This window comes from Aedes aegypti, chromosome 2 (genome assembly GCF_002204515.2).
Source record: "Aedes aegypti strain LVP_AGWG chromosome 2, AaegL5.0 Primary Assembly, whole genome shotgun sequence".
Lineage (NCBI taxonomy): Eukaryota > Metazoa > Arthropoda > Insecta > Diptera > Culicidae > Aedes > Aedes aegypti.
This window is the reverse complement of record NC_035108.1, coordinates 295,706,593-295,726,000: the sequence shown is the minus strand read 5'-3', so window position 1 is coordinate 295,726,000 and position 19,408 is coordinate 295,706,593. Positions and strand designations below refer to the sequence as shown.

Sequence of the window (19,408 nt, the reverse complement as noted above, 5' to 3'; positions counted from 1 at the left end):
AAGCTGTTAAGTCAGATAAAGATCGCTTATTTTGTTAAATAAATAGCCTCATTGAAAAGAAATGGGGAATGCTTTAACCATTTTTCATTGTTAATTGTTTTAAAATAAAATGAAGGGTGTTAGTTTGGTTAATAAATTTGCCTTAATTTAAAATATTTAGATGAAGTAAATAAATTCTATACTGGGTTCAAAGTCTTTGAAAATGTACTTGTCAAATATCTAAAAAAAATCTTCATAAATTGAAAATTCACATACGTGTACAAAAAAACAGTGGCGTAACCTCGCTTAGGTTAACATGGAAAATAGTAGAAACTTCCTTATTATCGTTCAAACGGTTCTAACGAAAAAGTGAACAGAAAATACAATGCTCGTTTACTTTAGAAAAGAAGGACATCTCCAGCGCAAAGGAGGACGGGAGGACATAGGTCAAAGAGGAGGACATATCCTCTCAAAGGATACATTCTGGTAAGCCTATCTACAATCCATTTTTGATGAAACGTACAGTCATTCGATTAGATTGTGCTGAAAGTAAGGGTTCAAATCCCAGTTCGATCGAGATTCTTTTCGAATAAGACATTTACTCGAGTTCCGTAGGCAGTTGAATCACCACACGATAAAAAAAATGCAACTAAATGAATTTGTGAAGAAAAAGCGTACTGTTATAAATGCGGAAATGCTCTTAGAACTAGAGGGTCTTGTTTCCTGGTCTCGAAAAAAACCGGGATTCTGGATTTTATTTTTAAAAATCCCGGGATTTCCCGGGATCTCGGGACAAAAATCAAATGCTTCCAAAACGACTATAGAACGGCCGGAGCGGGTATTGAAACTATGTTTATTTATTTATTTTTTTTGAGCAGATTCATAATAACTGAACCTATTTTTAAAGGTTAAGTTGAATAATAATAGACAAAAACAAAGCTGTCTTAGATTTTATTCATCAATATTTCAGCTATCTGCATTCTAACTATGAAGAATTCAAAACGAAATTCATTATGGTTTATTTGAAACGGCATTAATTATAGTTAATTCTAAACGAAAATCAATCGTGATGCAAAAGGTATAGATATTGGTGATACCAATCACTCTCAAATTTTACCATATATTTTAAAGTCTACTCTTATGATTATGCAACTTTTTTACATGGTTGTGTCATATTTAAATTATTGGAATGACAGCCACAGGCATGCAAGTCCTGGAAAAGTGTGAAGTACATCGAGCAAACTAAAACGGTTACGGGAAAATACGGGTTACGGGTCGGTGTTCAGGCAGATCGGACTAGATGATATATTGGTGTTCTAAAGTTATGTTAAGAACTCCATAAATTCTGATTTTTCCGACGTTATTGTGAAACAGATGTATCATCAAATAGATAAGTTTCATTATTTCTGCAAATAATAGTTTGATATTTCGAATGCCTGGTGTACATGTTTCTGAAATAAAAAAAAAAAAACACTTGGTCCAGTCTGTCTGAACACCGACCAAATGGCATCGATAAAATTTTAATATGGTGACAAATGTAGATAAACTTGCTATAGTTAATTGAAATTTAATTTACTAACATACCAGAAAAAAACAAGTTCATGCATAAGTGCCCTAAACCTCAATACAAACGCTTATTGAGTAAGCTGCAATAACTAAAATACATTTTCAACAGTCACCAGAAAAAAATACTGCTTGTTTTGTGCCATTAGTTGACAATAATACAACTATATTTTCTAGTTTAACATGCTGTTCGGGAAATCCCAATATTTTCGAAAATATCCCGGGACAAGCCCCACTATTTAGAACACTCTACTAAGAAATAGGCACTGGGATTGGACACTAATGCCAGCAGTAAGAAGAATATTGGGGCTAATCTTGGTCAAGAGATCGAAAGTCATGTCGAAGTTAATATGGTAATTAACGTAAGGTTGTTGCATCACAGGAAAATGATTAACTTGCATCCACTCATTGCGAACAGATTTCTTATACACCATTCTTCATTCACCATTCCTTTAGCTTCTTTCGTGTGTTGACAAGTGTACTTTGTACCGCCAAAGTCCGGTCGTGGGCAGGTAGCGGCGGTATGTAACTTTTTCGGTTCCCTTCCTTTCGCTTCCAATCGCGCGCACATGCACCTTGAATGATTTGCAGCACTTTTCCGATCTAGTAGCACAAGACCTTCGTACCGGTTTCAGCTGTAAAACGGTCCCCAAGGCCAGTTCGGTTCCGATCTGGGCCCTACCGCCACGTGACTAATGTAGGTATTGATGAAAGGCACTGAAGACCTTTAATTTTTTTTTTTTTTTGAAAACTTACACTGCGGCTTTGAATTTAAAAGGGCAGCTTCGTAAACACAGCTGATTACACAATAACTTCTCTAGCTATCACACCGCGACTCTAACGGGCAGAGAGAGGGTAGCGTGGAAAACTATATATTCGTCTGCCTTGGTTTGCCTTTGCCGCGCACTAAAGTGAATTTTTCAGTTCGCACATGCAATATAACAAAAATTCACATATGCACTACTGCACGCACGCACGTATCGAAACGTGTCTGTGGCCGAGTATTTGTAGAGTACAGAGTTTTCGCTCATTCCAAACATTACATTCATTATTTCTTATATCTAGGTGTTCTGTGTTATTAGACAACACTATCATCCTAATTTGGTAAAACAAATCTAAGATTTTATTAACATTTTGTTAACAACATATTACATTTCATTTGCCGTAGCAGTTCAGATTTTTTGCAGGTGAGTTGATTTCACCTGCTTATAAGAGAAAACAAAAGTTTTTAATATACTTAACCTAACTTAACCTAAACATATAACGCATTAATCGTGGCAATAGAAGATTGTAACGATTTTTGCCTGAAATTATTGATTATTTTATTTGACATTTGTTCCAATGTTTCAACATTGGATATCCTATGTAACTCATTGGTACTATACCAGGGAGGAAGCCTCAGAATCATTTTCAAAATTTTATTTTGAATTCTCTGCAGAGCTTTCTTCCTGGTATTACAACAGCTAGTCCATATTGGTACAGCATACAACATGGCTGGCCTGAAAATTTGTTTGAATATCAAAAGCTTGTTCTTAAGACAAAGTTTTGATTTTCTATTAATAAGGGGATAGAGACATTTTACATATTTGTTACATTTGGCTTGAATGCCCTCAATGTGATTTTTGAAAGTTAAATTCTTATCTAGCATGAGTCCTAGATACTTAACTTCATCTGACCAATTTATTGGAACCCCTCTCATCGTGACAACATGTCTACTTGAAGGTTTCAAATAAAGAGCTTTTGGTTTATGTGGGAATATTATTAGTTGAGTTTTAGAAGCATTAGGAGAAATCTTCCATTTTTGCAAGTATGAAGAAAAAATATCCAAACTTTTTTGCAATCGACTACAGATGACACGCAGGCTTCGTCCTTTGGCGGAGAGGCCTGTGTCATCCGCAAACAAAGATTTTTGACATCCCTGAGGTAACTCAGGTAAGTCAGATGTGAAAATATTGTATAATATTGGTCCCAAAATGCTGCCTTGGGGAACACCAGCTCTTACAGGAAGTCTTTCAGATCTGGAGTTCTGATAATTAACCTGAAGTGTACGATTTGACAGATAACTTTGAATTATTCTAACCATGTATGTTGGAAAATTAAAATTTTTCAATTTTACAATCAAACCTTCATGCCAAACACTGTCGAATGCTTTTTCTATGTCTAGAAGAGCAAGACCAGTAGAGTAGCCTTCAGATTTGTTGGAACGGATCAAATTTGTTACACGTAAAAGTTGATGAGTGGTCGAATGTCCATGGCGGAATCCGAACTGTTCATTGGCAAAAATTGAATTCTCGTTGATGTGGGCCATCATTCTGTTCAAAATAACCTTTTCAAAAAGTTTACTGATGGAGGAAAGCAAACTGATTGGACGATAGCTAGAAGCTTCTGAAGGATTTTTGTCTGGTTTTAAAATTGGAACAACCTTAGCATTTTTCCATTTGTCAGGAAAATATGTTAATTGAAAACATTTGTTAAATATATCAACTAAAAATGATAAGCTACTTTCTGGAAGTTTCTTGATGAGGATGTAGAAAATTCCATCATCGCCAGGAGCTTTCATATTTTTGAATTTTTTAATAATAGTTCTCACTTCTTCCAAATCAGTCTCCCAGGCATTTTCGAAAACGTTCTCTTGACTGAGAATATTTTCGAACTCCTGAGTAACTTCATTTTCAATTGGACTAGTAAGTCCTAAATTAAAATTGTGCGCACTTTCAAACTGCATAGCAAGTTTTTGAGCTTTTTCGCAATTAGTTAGTAATAATTTGTTTTCCTCTTTCAATGCCGGTATAGGCTTCTGAGGTTTTTTCAAGATTTTAGATAATTTCCAAAAGGGCTTAGAGCCAGGGTCCAATTGAGAAATTTTATTTTCAAAATTTTTGTTTCTTAAATCTGCAAAACGTTTCTTGATTTCTTTCTGCAAATCCTGCCATATAATTCTCATAGCAGGATCGCGAGTGCGTTGAAATTGCCTTCTCCTCACGTTTTTAAGACGGATCAAGAGTTTAAGATCATCGTCTATAATCACGGATTCAAATTTTACTTCACATTTTGGAATTGCAATGCTCCGGGCTTCAACAATGGAATTTGTTAAAGTTTCAAGAGCATTGTCAATATCAATTTTAGTTTCTAAAGAAATGTTAACATCAAGATTAGAGTCAACATACGTTTTATATATATTCCAGTCGGCTCGTAAATAATTGAAAGTGGAGCTGATAGGATTGAGAATCGCTTCTTGGGATATTTGAAATGTAACAGGGACATGATCAGAATCAAAATCAGCATGAGTAACTAATTGGCTACAAAGATGACTAGAGTCGGTTAAGACCAAGTCAATCGTAGATGGATTTCTAGAAGAGGAAAAACATGTAGGGCTATCAGGGTATTGAATTGAGAAATATCCTGAAGAGCACTCATCAAATAAAATTCTGCCGTTGGAATTACTTTGAGAATTATTCCATGACCGATGTTTGGCATTAAAGTCACCAATGACAAAAAATTTTGACTTATTGCGAGTTAATTTTCGCAAGTCAGTTTGAAGCCAATTAACTTGCTGTCCAGAGCATTGAAAAGGCAAATAGGCAGCTATGAAAGTATATTTACCAAACTGTGTTTCAACAGAAACACCTAAAGTTTCAAAAACTTTAGTTTCAAATGACGAAAACAGTTGATGTTTTATACGCCTATGAATGATGATTGCAACTCCCCCACATGCCCCATCAAGTCGATCATTACGATAAACAAAAAAGTTAGGATCTTTTTTAAATTTGGATCCAGGTTTTAAATAAGTTTCGGTAATAACTGCTATATGCACGTTATTAACCGTAAGAAAATTAAACAGCTCGTCCTCTTTACCATTCAGAGAACGAGCATTCCAATTTAAAATATTTAAATTATTATTTGGATCCATTAGAAAAACGTAATCCAATAACAATTTTATTTGTAAATTTTACACCTACTTGGACTGCTTCAGTCATAGTGGTGGCTTTGAACATTGCATCAATCATTAGATTCAATTGTTCAGTTAGAAAATTAAAATCAGAGGCAGACATATCATCTGATGATTTCCCATTGGAATTTTCGGTAGACGAAGAAGCGGGGTAGGAGTTACCTGTGGCGGTAGGGTTTTTTCCATTTGATTTGAAACAAGTAGAATGGGTACTCATGGAACGAACAGGGGAAGAGTTCAAATTACCTGCTACGATATCGGCAAAGGATTTACCGTGGGTAGATACATTCGAAATTGAAAGATTCGAACGGCTACCCGACGGATTAAAATTTGTTTGTGAATGAGCATGATTATGATCTTCCTGGTGGGTATGATTCCTAATCAAGCGATCGTTAACTGAAAAATGAGCATTGTTCGATACTCTACCAGGCAAATTCCGGAAACGACCGTTATCGTAACGGATATTATCCTTCATCTGCTTGGCACGAGCCTCAACGACTCTTTTGCGTGAAATGCATTCCCAAAAGTTAGCTTTGTCAGAGTTTTCGCTTCTTAATTAGAACTGCCTGCGATTGACTCCAACGACAACAACAGATCGAACCCCGACACGGAACTGTGAACTGGTTAGAAACCACTTCGCGAAAGGGACTTCTCACGCGCGCAACTTGATTCGGTTCTACACTGAAGTAAATATCTAGGTAGCAACGAGAGAGATGGACAAGCGTGACCGCACAGCGCCGACAACAATACTCTACTAAGACGTTGAACCGCCACCGATCAACTACTGACTGGCTGGTGGTGGATAGCGAATCGCTACGCTCCGTGAACGTCGTCGTCGTCGTGGTCGTCCATCACCATACAATAGTAGTTCGTGATGGACGTGTAACGTATCGCGCGTACTTATACTGACGGACGGATGGTGTTCCTCAGACCGATTTATCGGAAAAATAAATCTCCAACAAAACTGTCCACTCCACACTAACAGAAATCCGTTGAAAGTTGATTTGTTCAGTTATTTGTAAACTTTGTATGGAGTTTAGTTAGTTTAGTAAGATCAGTAAAATTTGAGTAACGCCATTTTTGCGGCGTAACCATTGCACGTTCAATTTTTTGATGTAGAATAATGATTCTAATACCGTTAGGGGTTCCTGGGGTAATATGCACTGCCAGGGCAAAACGTACCTTGTCAATTTCTCTGAAATAAACGAGTTTTGAGAGAAAACCCCTATGCGGATTGACGAAAGGTTGCAAATTGTTTGACACCCGGAGAATTTGACACATTTTAAAACACTTAACAGAGAGATAGCACAATAAATTCGAAAAGGACTATTCTGATGTAACTTTCCCGATCATTTCACTTGTTGTTTTGAAAGCGATGGGTTGAGATTTTTACAACCTTTAGCCATAAAACAGATGATTAGAGACTGGGTTAGTTGTTGATGATATGATTTGGCGCAAAAACGATTTCTATTCTACATAACATTTTCTGTTAAGCACCCGGTTGGGGCAACATGCACTCCATTGGACGGGGCAGAACGATCCATACCAAAATAAACCACAAGCATAAAAAATGAGTCATTTGAAGTCTTTACTAAGGTACTCGTGGTTATACGATAAACAAAATTACGTTTAAAACACGATGGTGCATTGTAGCTCCTAGGCTGCTCAATAGGGGATTTGTGGGTTGGGAAATGCTGAGCACAGGGTCGCTTATTCTTAATAGCACCGTTACGCTGACTAAACCGGTCACTCACCTTTAGCAGGAGCTGGATTCTAACCGCCAGCTGTCAGTTCCGTACGAGGGGAAGGAAACCAACTATTTTCTGGACCAAAGTCAGTAGAATTCAAGGTGAAAATCGTATTTCTCCAGCGGACTACCCAGATCGAGGCGTGAATGCCCCTTTTTGGGCACGGGAAAGCGAGCAAAATATCAAAAGGGTGAATATAAACCAATTGTGGGGTTTTCAAATAGAAAAATAACCACCAAACTTTCTAACTTACATGCCTTCATTTATTTTGCCTCTTTGGGCCCTAAAGAGAGAGACATCATTGATAAGGTGTACTTGCGCTTTTGGATGACGGTGGTTGGTGCTGTACGGTGGCTAGCTTGGTGGTGGGCGGTGGCATGCATGCATCGGAGGGGTGGCTTTCACGGCGGTAACTGATGGCTTGACTGAAGTGGGTTTTGGCGAAGGCTGAACGCTGCCGCAGAGAATGCGTTGGGAACCTCTGCGCAGAATGGTGGGGTTGGTGGCATACACGGATGCAGCAATAAAATCTTCGGCGAAACTGGTTGATAGAGAACACGGTCGCAGACAAAGCGTTGGGAACCTCTGCGATGGCCGACTCTATCCACAATCCGGCTTACAGGACTGCCGATTCCCAAAATGGAGATGGTGGGGAATGGTCTTCAAAGGAGATCTTCCGTCCGCAATTCCGTAATCCTCCAGATGACGGTGGCTTGGGTCCGGGTATTGTAATAATGGCTGGTTTAGACCGGTCCAAAAGGCCTTAGGAATTTCTGTGGATGCACAAAAAAAAGTCCTCCGGTTTGGGAACCCGAAGGTCAAAAAGAAAAGGCCCAGAAGTGGACCTATTCCGGGAAATTGGCACACCTTTAAACTGTCTCTCTCTTCCTTCACCATACTAATAGTTAATCACAACAGTAACAAAAGAATTACCTTTTCTTTTGAAATCCTATTCAACTATACGAATTAATTGAACCTTTTGTTTGATGGTTCTATTGTTTAAGCTATAACAAAGACACATTATAATTACAATCACATAATAAATTTTTTTTGTAACTAACCGTACTTTTAACTATTTATCGTACTTATTAACACTTGCCGTACTATTAGCTTTAAGTTTTAACTAGCTTTTTAGATCTAAAAGAAAAACCACAAATTAATTTTATACACCATAATTTTACACATTACATTTTTTTACGTTTTTAAGAATACACGGCGCGCACTACTATTATCTGTGATAGTCACGAACAGAATGAAGTCAATTTTCCCTGGAATTCTTTGCTTGGACATTAATCAACAGAAAACATCCGAAGTTTGGCAACTCACCTGAAGTGAGGCCACTCAGATTTAGGTTGGCAACATTTCCGCGCAGGGTTCATGTTAGGCCGACTACATTTAGATAACTCAAACCGCTGCCAATAAACGACGCAAGTTTCGAGACAACATAACGTGTGTTACTATAATAACGCCTTTAGCTCTGCAATGACAGCAAAAGATCCCGGCAGTGAGGCTGTCATTTCAATTTTTGAATCTATGATTTGGAGTGGGAATTGGGAACACACTGACAGGCGGGTTTAATGTACAGGGATGTTTGAGGAGGAGCCTACAAACTATAAAATTTTGGAACCGACGGTTACAGCGTCTCGCCTAATTGTAATGAGGAGGCAAATGCATTGTTGTGGTGCATCATGCCCTTTTGTTTAGGTGCGTCTTGTCTCAATGTTGTGATGCGTTCTGCCCCAAGAAGCGATACATCGTGCCCCACATTCTCATAATTCACGCAAAAGTAGTGCTTGAAAAAAGTTAAATTTTCCAAAAATCTAGTGTAATTATGATGAAAATTCGCTCAATACCATGTAGGGTGAACCCAAACCAACTAGATTCGTGTATTAAAACACTACATACATGTGGTTTAGTTTTCATTTCGGCACATCTTCCTTAAGTGGTGTATATTACACCAGGAACCCCTAAACCTGTTAAAAAGTGGTCAATGATGTTTTCTCGTATGCTTGCGACACTCAAGATGTTACAAAACCAACTTTAATAATCATTCAAAAAAAAAAAAAATAGCACAACAATCAGAATAACTAGGCAAATTTTGGCAACAACATAACATAACATTTTTTTAACTCTTCTTTGCTTGAAAGATACATTCGAAACATTAACTTAACAATTGTGTGCTACCATCCGTCCTTCTTTGCTGAATCTTTCTTTCCGATTTTAATCTTTCTAATCAAATCCCAGATAGTCGTAGCGACAAATGTGCAGTTATTCAGCAAGAATAAGCTGAGGGTCGTGGGTTCGAATCCCACCGGTCGGGGATCTTTTCGGGTTGGAAATTTTCTCGACTTCCCAGGGCATAAAATATCATCGTACCTGCCACACGATAATACGCATGCAAAATGGTCATTGGCATAGTAAGCTCTCAGTTAATAACTGTGGAAGTGCTCATAAGTATACTAAGCTGAGAAGCAGACTCTGTCCCAGTGGGGACGTAACGCCAGAAAGAAGAAGAAAAAGCTGAGGGTCGGGGATTCGAATTCCGCCGAAGATCTTTTCGTAAAGGATTTTTTCTCGACTTCTCTGGGCATAGAGTATCTTCGTACCTGCCACACGATATACATGTAAATCCTCAACAGGCTAGTGGAAGGTGCGGACGGCCTGTCCAACAACCAGGTTGGATTCAGGAAAGGTAAATCTACTTTGGACGCTATCATGTCGGTCGTTGAGAAAGCTGATGTGGTAATCGAGCATAAAAGGAGCGGCATCCGTTACTCAGGGTGGCCAGTGAAAAGTTAATTTCAAATTTTCGGTTTTCTCCCGGATTTTTCCCGGTATTTCAAAAATATTCCCGGTTTAAAGATATACTAAGAAACATTCTTGCGATTTTTTTTACCATTTCAAACTTTTTTCAAGTACGAGTTTTTTGGTCATAAACCAAAACATTTCTATTTTTTGTGATTTTTTTTTCGATTAGCACTTCGTTCGCGCGCTATCGGAGTTATTTTTATTCCTGCTTATACGTGTTGACGCTGCGACTGTGACTGTTCAGTTGAGGATGGATAACAAACCGGTGAGCTCGTTTCATGCTTGTAATAACACATTTGTATCATGACATGTGTTTTTTTTTTTGAAATTGTTGATCAAACTGTGAATGGTCCGTCACTTTAAGTGTTGACATAAGCGCTTATTCATGTTTCATTAAATTTCGAGATTCAAACCTTTGAAAAGTTCGATGTTTAAGATGTCGACGCGTTGATAGATAACTTTTAAAACAGAGGTTACATAAATCGCATCACTTACCAAGGTGAATCCTGATTATGTAGCTTTTAAGCCCTCCCACTAACAAAACTCCTTCCAGTGGCAACCATGAAGATGCAGAGGTATACTCGGTCTTTAGTAAAAACGAATGTTACACTAACATTCCTTCCCTTCCCCGATGACCGTAAGGACATGGCCGGCGCCGTTATTGACACTACTAATTTCAGAGTCCTCGAAAATTTACATTGAAGATGGTATGCTACTCCCAAGCTACATCTGTTGGTTCCCTGTACAATTTCGATTATTCTTGTTAATCACGGAGTAGCAACTACGAATAGTACGGTCATCAATGCTCAATGCTTTTGACGGACGAGCGTGAGGTGATCGAAAGGTGGAAGCAGCACTTCGACGAACATCTGAAAGGCGCTGAGAGCACCTGCTCTGCCTTCGTCGGTACTGCGGAGGATGGATACCAACCAGGAAGGTTAAGGATGCCATTCACCAGCTCAAGAACAATAAAGCTGCTGCACACTAAGATTTTTTTTTCACGAGCTCGGCTGTGCTAATCTCTATTTCCCGATTGTAACTGAGACTCAGCTAACAAATTGTCCGGTTGCTAAGCAACGAAGCACGATTTACTGATACTCGGCTTTTATTTGCTGAGATCCCAGGGAATTTATTTGCCGACTATTCGGCTGTGCGGATCTCGGTTAAAATTAACCGAGATTCGGCATTCTGAATGAAGTGTGTGGTAAGGATAATATCGGAAATCATAAAGATGGACCCGGAAAGACTGGCCATTTGTCTGCACCGGCTGATAGGCACAATCTGGGAAACAGAACAGCTGCCGGAGGAGTGGAAGGAAGGGGTGATATGCCCCATCTACAAGAAAGGCGACAAGTTAGATTGTGAGAAATTTCGAGCGATCACCATTCTAAATGCGGCCTACAAAGTATTATCCCAGATCATCTTCCGTCGTATGTCACCTATAGTAAGCGAGGTCGTGGGAAGTTACCAAGCCGGCTTCGTTGACGGCCGATCGAAAACGGACCAGATCTTTACTGTACGGCAAATCCTCCAAAAATGTCGTGAATACCAGGTCCCAACGCATCACCTTTTCATCGACTTCAAGGCGGCATACGATAGCATCGACCACGAAGAGCTATGGAAAATCATGGACGAGAACAGCTTTCCGGGGAAGCTCACGAGACTGATAAGAGCGACGATGGACGGTGTGCAAAATTGTGTGAAGGTTTCAGGCGAACATTCCAGTTCGTTTGGATCCCGCCGGGACTACGACAAGGTGATGGACTTTCGTGCCTGTTGTTCAATATTGCGCTAGACCCAAGTAACCATAAGCACTAATAATAAGCTCTTAATCAGCATCATAGATGCGTACATGCATTATAATAGCACCACAAATGCTTACAGACCTTATAACAGCACTTCCGCTGCATAGAAATCCTATTACAGCATCATTAATGCTTCTAAGCCTGATGCCTACAGGCATTAAATAAGCACTATATTGGCTTTATATTCGAATACAGAGCATGTTTAAATGCCATCCAGTGTTTTGACAGATATACCACGTGCTTTGTGTTTGCATATAGTGGTAAGAGGGAGTCAAACATAAATTTTCTCACTACTACAATTGCAGGTTTTATGACGGGGAAAAGTGATGGTTTAAATTGTTCACTTTTCTTTCCAATACTATTCATCTTATGAGGCCGTAGGAGTAAAGGAGCAGGACAACAACTCAACAATACGGGTGTTGCAGGTTCGAGACGCAAAATGAGGAATTTCATCATCATAAAACGAGGATCAAAATGGGCAATTGCAAGTCCTCAGAAGGATGAAAACTACCAAAACGAATATGTCAGATACGGAGAAGTACTATCTGTATCATTTTATTACATTTTTTGCATACTATTAGAGGTTTCCGTTTTCATTCATTCATTTATTTACTTCATGTACCAGTTGCTTGGCCGCATACGCGAAAGCTCTCTGGCTGCGTACGCGAAAGCACAAAATATTCGCCCTAAAAACCTGGCGAAAACAACTGACGTTTCTCACGTGGTCTTATATCAGCATTAGTGGTGCAGAGAAGCACGGTTATATCTTGGCACTATAATGGCACGCTATTTCGCCTTTTCTGGCATTATAATAGCATTATATGCGTATATAAAACTGACATGCATCAAATGATTACCCTATATGCGCATATAATGCTGTAACCGTGCCGCATTATCGTGCTTACTGGTTACTTGGGGAAGGTGTTATGCGGAGAGTCGGGCTCAACAGCCGGGGTACGGTTTTTACGAGATCCTGTCCATTTGTTTGCTTAGCGGATGATATGGACATCGTCGGCCGAGCATTTGAAAAGGTGGCAGACCTGTACACTCGGTGCTGGTGAATGCGACCAAGACTAAGTACACGCTAGTTGGTAAGGCCGAGCGCGACAGGGCTCGCCTAGGTAGAAGTGTTACGATGGACGGGGATACGTTCGAGGTGGTCAACGAGTTCGTCTACCTTGGATCCTTGTTGACGGCTGACAACGTTAGCCGTGAAATACGAAGGCGCATCATCAGTGGAAGTCGGGCCTACTATGGCCTTCACAAGAAGCTGCGGTCAAAAAAGATTCATGCCCGCACCAAATGTATCATGTACAAAACGCTCAAAAGGCCGGTTTACCTCTACGGGCATGAAACGTGGACGATGCTCGAAGAGGACCTGCAAGCACTTGGAATCTTCGAACGTCGGGTGCTTAGGACGATCTTTGGCGGTGTGTGGCGGCGAAGAATAAACCACGAGCTCGCCCAACTCTACGGCGAAGATGGTCAAAGCTGGAAGGATACGATGGGCAGGGCATGTTACAAGAATGCCGGACAGCAACCCTGCAAAGATGGTTTACTTACTTACTTATTTGGCTTTACATCAATTATCTTGATAAAGCCTCGCCAACAATATTTCGCCAATTCCCTCGGTTCATGGCCGCTTCTCTCCATCCTCGACTGTGACCCACGCTCTCCAGGTCCTGGTGTACCTGGTCAATCCACCTAGCTCGCTGCGCCCCACGCCTTCTTGTTCCGACCGGATTCGTGGCGAACACCATCTTTACAGGGTTGTTGTCCGGCATTCTTGCAACATGCCCTGCCCAGCGTATCCTTCCAGCTTTAGCTACCTTCACGATACTGGGTTCGCCGTAGAGTTGAGCGAGCTCGTGGTTCATCATTCGCCGCCACACGCCGTTCTCCTGCACGCCGCCGAAGATCGTCCTTAGCACTCGGCGTTCGAAAACCCCAAGAGCTTGCAAGTCCTCCTCGAGCATAGTCCACGCCTCATGCCCATAGAGGACTACCGGTCTTATGAGCGTTTTGTACATCGTGCATTTGGTGCGGGGGTGAATCTTTCTTGACCGCAGTTTCTTTTGGAGCCCATAGTAGGCACGACTTCCGCTGATGATGCGCCTTCGTATTTCCCGACTAACATTGTTGTCAGCCGTCAACAAGGATCCGAGGTAGACGAACTCGTCCACCACCTCGAAGGTATCCCCGTCTATCGTAACACTGCTTCCTAGGCGGGCCCTGTCGCGCTCAGTTCCGCCAGGAGGATTTGCCGCACGGAAAAGATCTGGTCCGTTGTCGAGCGGCCGTCGATGAAACCTGCTTGATAACTTCCCACGAACTCGTTTGCTATAGGTGATAGACGACGGAAGAGAATCTGGGATAGCACTTTATAGGCGGCGTTTAGGATGGTGATTGCACGATAATTTTCACACTCCAGTTTGTCGCCCTTTTTGTAGATAGGGCATATAACGCCTTGCTTCCACTCCTCCGGTAGCTGTTCCGTTTCCCAGATTCTGACTATCAGCCGATGCAGACAAGCGGCCAACCTGTCCGGGCCCATCTTGATGAGTTCGGCTCCGATACCATCCTTGCCAGCGGCTTTGTTGTTCTTGAGCTGTTGAATGGCATCCTTAACTTCCCCCATCGTGGGAGCTGGTTGATTTCCGCTATCCGCTGTGCTGACGTAGCCATCGCCTTCGCTGTCCTGACCTTCTGTGCCTGTGTTCTCTGCGCCATTCAGGTGTTCATCGTAGTGCTGCTTCCACCTTTCGATCACCTCGTGTCCGTCCGTCAAGATGCTCCCATCCTTATCCCGGCACATCTCAGCTCGCGGCACGAAGCCTTTGCGGGATGTGTTGAGCTTCTGATAGAACTTCCGCGTTTCTTGAGAACGGTACAGCAACTCCATCTCTTGGCATTCCACCTCTTCCAGGCGGCGCTTTTTGTCCCGGAATAGGCGGGTTTGCTGTTTCCGCTTCAGTCTGTATCGTTCCACGTTTTGCCGCGTACCATGCTGCAGCATTGCAGCCCGCGCTGCATTCTTCTCCTCTAAAACCTCCTGGCACTCCTCGTCGAACCAATCGTTTCTTGAGCTCCGTTCCACATATCCGACAACGTTTTCGGCAGCGTCGTTAATGGCTGCTTTGACTGTCCTCCAGCAGTCCTCAAGAGGGGCCCTATCGAGCTCGCCCTCATCCGGCAACGCTGCCTCAAGATGCTGCGCGTACGCATTGGCGACATCCGGTTGTTTCAGCCGCTCGAAATTGTACCGGGGCGGGCGTCGGTACCGTACATTGTTGATGACGGATAGTTTTGGGCGCAGTTTCACCATCACCAGGTAGTGGTCGGAGTCAATGTTGGCGCCACGATAGGTTCTGACGTCGGTTATGTCGGAGAAGTGCCGTCCATCGATCAAAAGATGGTCGATTTGCGATTCTGTCTGCTGAGGTGATCTCCAGGTGTACCGATACGGGAGGCTGTGCTGGAAATAGGTGCTACGAACGGCCATGTTCTTGGAGGCGGCAAAATCTATCAGTCGTAGGCCGTTCTCGTTCGTCAGCCGGTGGGCGCTGAACTTTCCAATCGTCGGTCTGAACTCCTCCTCCTGGCCAACCTGAGCGTTCAAATCTCCTATGATGATCTTGACGTCGTGGCTTGGGCAGCGGTCGTACTCGCGTTCGAGCTGCGCGTAAAATGCGTCCTTGTCATCATCAGTGCTTCCGGAGTGTGGGCTATGCACGTTGATTATGCTGAAGTTAAAGAATCGGCCTTTGATTCTTAACTTGCACATTCGTTCATTGATCGGCCACCACCCGATCACGCGCCTTTGCATATCACCCATCACTATGAAAGCTGTTCCCAGCTCGTGTGTGTTGCCGCAGCTCTGGTAGATGGTATGATTACCTCTAAACGTTCGCACCAATGCTCCTGTCCAGCACACCTCCTGCAGCGCTACGATGTCGAAACCGCGGGTCTTCAGTACATCGGAGAGTATGCGAGTACTTCCAATGAAGTTGAGAGATTTGCAGTTCCACGTACCGAGTTTCCAATCGCTAGTCCATTTTCGTCGCTGTGGTCTTTGCCGATTGTTCCGGTCCGTATTCTCTCGTTGACGTTCCTGTGCTGATGTGTTTTTACGGTTGGCTTGCAGGGCCTGACACCAACCCCCTAGATTTCCGGAGGACCATTCCCCCTAAATGTTCGGAGGGCCATAGTGCGCAGTTTAGCTTAGAGTCCTTCTCTGGCACTCGGACGATGATCAGCCGCCCCTGACATGGGGAACAGACGCTGTTGTGAGCCGCTCCTAACGTGGAGTACAGACGCTCCAGGTTTGCAAAAGCAAACCCCCCGTTCCCTGTCAGCATACGACCAAAGTTCCCACCGGGGGTTGGTTACCCGATCTTCTCCAAGGTTACTCGTACCCCGGCCAGTACCACGAGGAGGTAGGGATAGAAGTTGCTGGGCAAGAGGCTAAGGACCGCACAAAGGGGTCTATTTTATTCCTGCAGGTACGCGAGGTACCAATGGTACGCCATGCCCAGCCATTTACCGCGCCATGCAAAGATGGTGTTCGCTTCGGATCCGGTCGGTACAAGAAGGCGTGGAGCGCAGCGAGCTAGGTGGGCGGATCAAGTGCGTATCGATTTGGCGAGCGTGGGGTAGAACCGAGAATGGAGAGATGGGGCCACGAACCGAGTACTGTGGAGTGAAATGGTTGATTCAGTGTTATCTGTTTAGATGTTAACTAAATATCGAACCCTACTAGAACGATTCTATTATTTTTTACAATTTTACATCTCAATTTGTCCAAATTGGCTTTTGTGTCTACGACCTTCAGGTATTTTCAAAACACCGTCGGCTGGTTTAAGCCGCAATAGACATGACAACCCTAGTTGAGTACTAATTAATTGCATGATGATCAGCATGTAATGTTGGTTAGTAATTCGCAATATTTGAACATGATTAACAATATAAGGATGCCTCGACAATCTGTTTAAAATTATTTATTGTAATGGTTGTACCGTAAATAAAGGCGTAACTCAAAATTTTGTTGATCTTCCTACTCAAAACTTCACTTATTTACCAACCAACTCTTTTCTTTTTTTAAAAGTAGGCATTGATAAAAATGAAGTTTCCAAACTCGTTTTTCATACAAATATTAAAAAAATTCCAGAGGATTGGATCATTTTCAAATCCTAATGAAATTTTCCTAATTTGCTTTCCACAACGATATCTTTCCGAGAAAAATATAAAGATGAGCAAAACATGATTCATTTTTGTGTTACACATTCTTATTATCTCATAAGTTCAGGTGAAAGAGCATTGGAATAGATTTTGAAAACTGAATTCAACTTAATTTTGCCAAAAATGCAGATGGGACTGACTTGCGATTCATGGCAGTATATATCTCTGAATTGATTTGAATGTTTGGACTTATACCATTAAAAAGGCGTAGCATACTGGTAAGCACAGATTTGATTTAGTTTTTTTTTCTGATAACAACGATCAGGGGATCACCGTGTCTATCGACGGCTCATAGAGAAGTATGACAACCGGTATAGTTGATAAAAGGTCGCTAGCTAGTCGCTACAGTGCACTTCTAAATTATACCAATGTGCTAGTGCCTCACAGTACCAGTTTCAAAGCTGTGTTTCTGTTTTCGTCGCGTAGAGCATTGCATGCCGCTGAGACTGGCGCAGAAAAGGCGGAGGCATCATCAGTGGGCTATGAAGAGAAAAACCTTGACTAATGCACCTACCCGTGAAAAGCGAAACTTTGGTGGACTCGATTTCCTGCGACACTTTCCGCTTTCAAGCGATTTTCCACTCAAATAACGATAGATGATTTTTTTTTTGGTTGATTGAAAGTCGATATGGATAGTGACAGAGCATTGCACTCTGGCACATGGCATTTCAATATTGCCAATCTTGGTGAACAAATCCTACGAGCTGAAATGGTAGACAAAACACTCTAGAACGGTTGTACAGTGGAAATCTAGTATCGAGGCAAAGATCATTGCGTTGTCAAATTTCGAAAAAGATCGTGCCTATACTAGGCATTAGTGTATATTTTCGAAGCACTTTGTTAAAGACATCAAAAACTTTTAGAAAATTCTAGATATTAGAGAAGCAATTTACCTGGATTCATATTATATATTTCCACTATTTCTATAACAGTAAAAGCCCAATCATGTTCCATAAATCTATAAATTCCGTAATATGAACATAGGATGTTCTCGGTCAGTCATATGATCTACTGGATCAACCGTGTTTCTCTCTCTATTTCCTTTTCAACAATATTATAAATCTAACCGAGTTCAACAAGTCTCCGTGCGTACAACATTGTGAAATCATCATGATCTTCAAATCAGCTTCCTCTACTAAAATTATTTACTAGATCATCCAGGGCTGCGATGATATCCAAAGGCTACAAGTATGCATACAACTCTCATGATCCGTTTTTGTTCATTCAAGATGTTCCAAGTCCATCAAGTCATCAAAGACTTCAGAACAGACGAGGTACTAGTCTAGTCTAGTGTTGCGTATAATTTAATGTTTTTGTATAGGGGAACATGGTCCAATTCGGACCTAGTAACAGTTTTTTGGCCATATCATTTCAGCATAATGTACGGCATGAAAAGTTTTATGTTTTTTTGAAAGCCAGATTTAGCACGCGGACTTTTGTCTCAGAGAGTTTTGTGATATCTCCTACCAGGACATGGCTAGACATGTTTAAACGAAGTTCTGCAAAAGGTCCGAATTGAACCAACCCTGTTCCAATTCGGACCCCACATGTTCTAATTCGGACCACCCTATATTTTATCGTTTTTTTGCTATGGTAATTATAAAATAAAACACCGATTTGTTTGGTATCAAAGCTTGTTGAACTTCTTCAATAAGCGCAAGCATAACAAATTAATTCAATGCGCGAAAAATTCCAATTTAGTTCGAGTCAGAACCAACTCAAGTAAAATGTGAATTTGATTAAAAACATGGTTGAAATCTGAAACTAATTCAAAATTTAGTACAATGAACTTTCCCTAACTCGATTTTAAACTGACCGTTGGACGTATTGGACATATCGAGATAAAGGAAATATTTTTTTAAATTATGGAGCTTTTTGTTATTTTGACAAAAAACATTATAAAAATATAGTAAAATTTCAACATATAAAGAATCATATCAGTGACGGACTTGATGTAGTGGTTGGAAAACACGACTCTCACGCCGAGGACCTGGGATTGAATCCCATCCCCAACGGTAGTCACGTATGATGTGAAAAGTTATTGTGACGACTTCGTTCGGAAGAGAAGTAAAGCCGTTGGTACCGAGATGAACTAGCTCAGGGCTTAAAATCTCGTTAATGAAGATAGAGAAAGAGTGAGAATCATGGCATGAAAATATCGGGTTGAAAAGGTTAACTTGTTCTGGAAACTGAAGGAGACAGCATCGAATCTTGGGACATCGAGTTGGAGAAGTATCGACATACTTACATTTTAGGGTCAAAATACGCTATATTAAAGTGATTATTTACATGTTAAAAAAAAACATTATATCGAGTAA

General features: G+C 41.3%; 1 protein-coding gene across 5 annotated transcripts in view; it reads right to left on the bottom strand.

Annotated features, from left to right (window-relative positions):
- LOC5566521 (carnitine O-palmitoyltransferase 1, liver isoform) overlaps nucleotides 1-19,408 on the bottom strand; it is a 155,975-nt gene that overhangs the window by 55,594 nt on the left and 80,973 nt on the right. For 2 of the 5 annotated variants that reach the window (XR_002500612.1, XM_021845452.1), the window contains exon 1: nucleotides 2,299-2,498. The exons of 1 other annotated variant lie outside the window; for it this stretch is intronic. The gene's annotated coding sequence lies outside the window, so the exon portion shown is untranslated. Of the gene's footprint in view, nucleotides 1-1,987; nucleotides 2,009-2,298; nucleotides 2,499-5,917; nucleotides 6,282-19,408 lie in introns of those variants that run through there. 2 more of the 5 variants (XM_001650864.2, XM_021845451.1) reach the window with 2 other exon arrangements.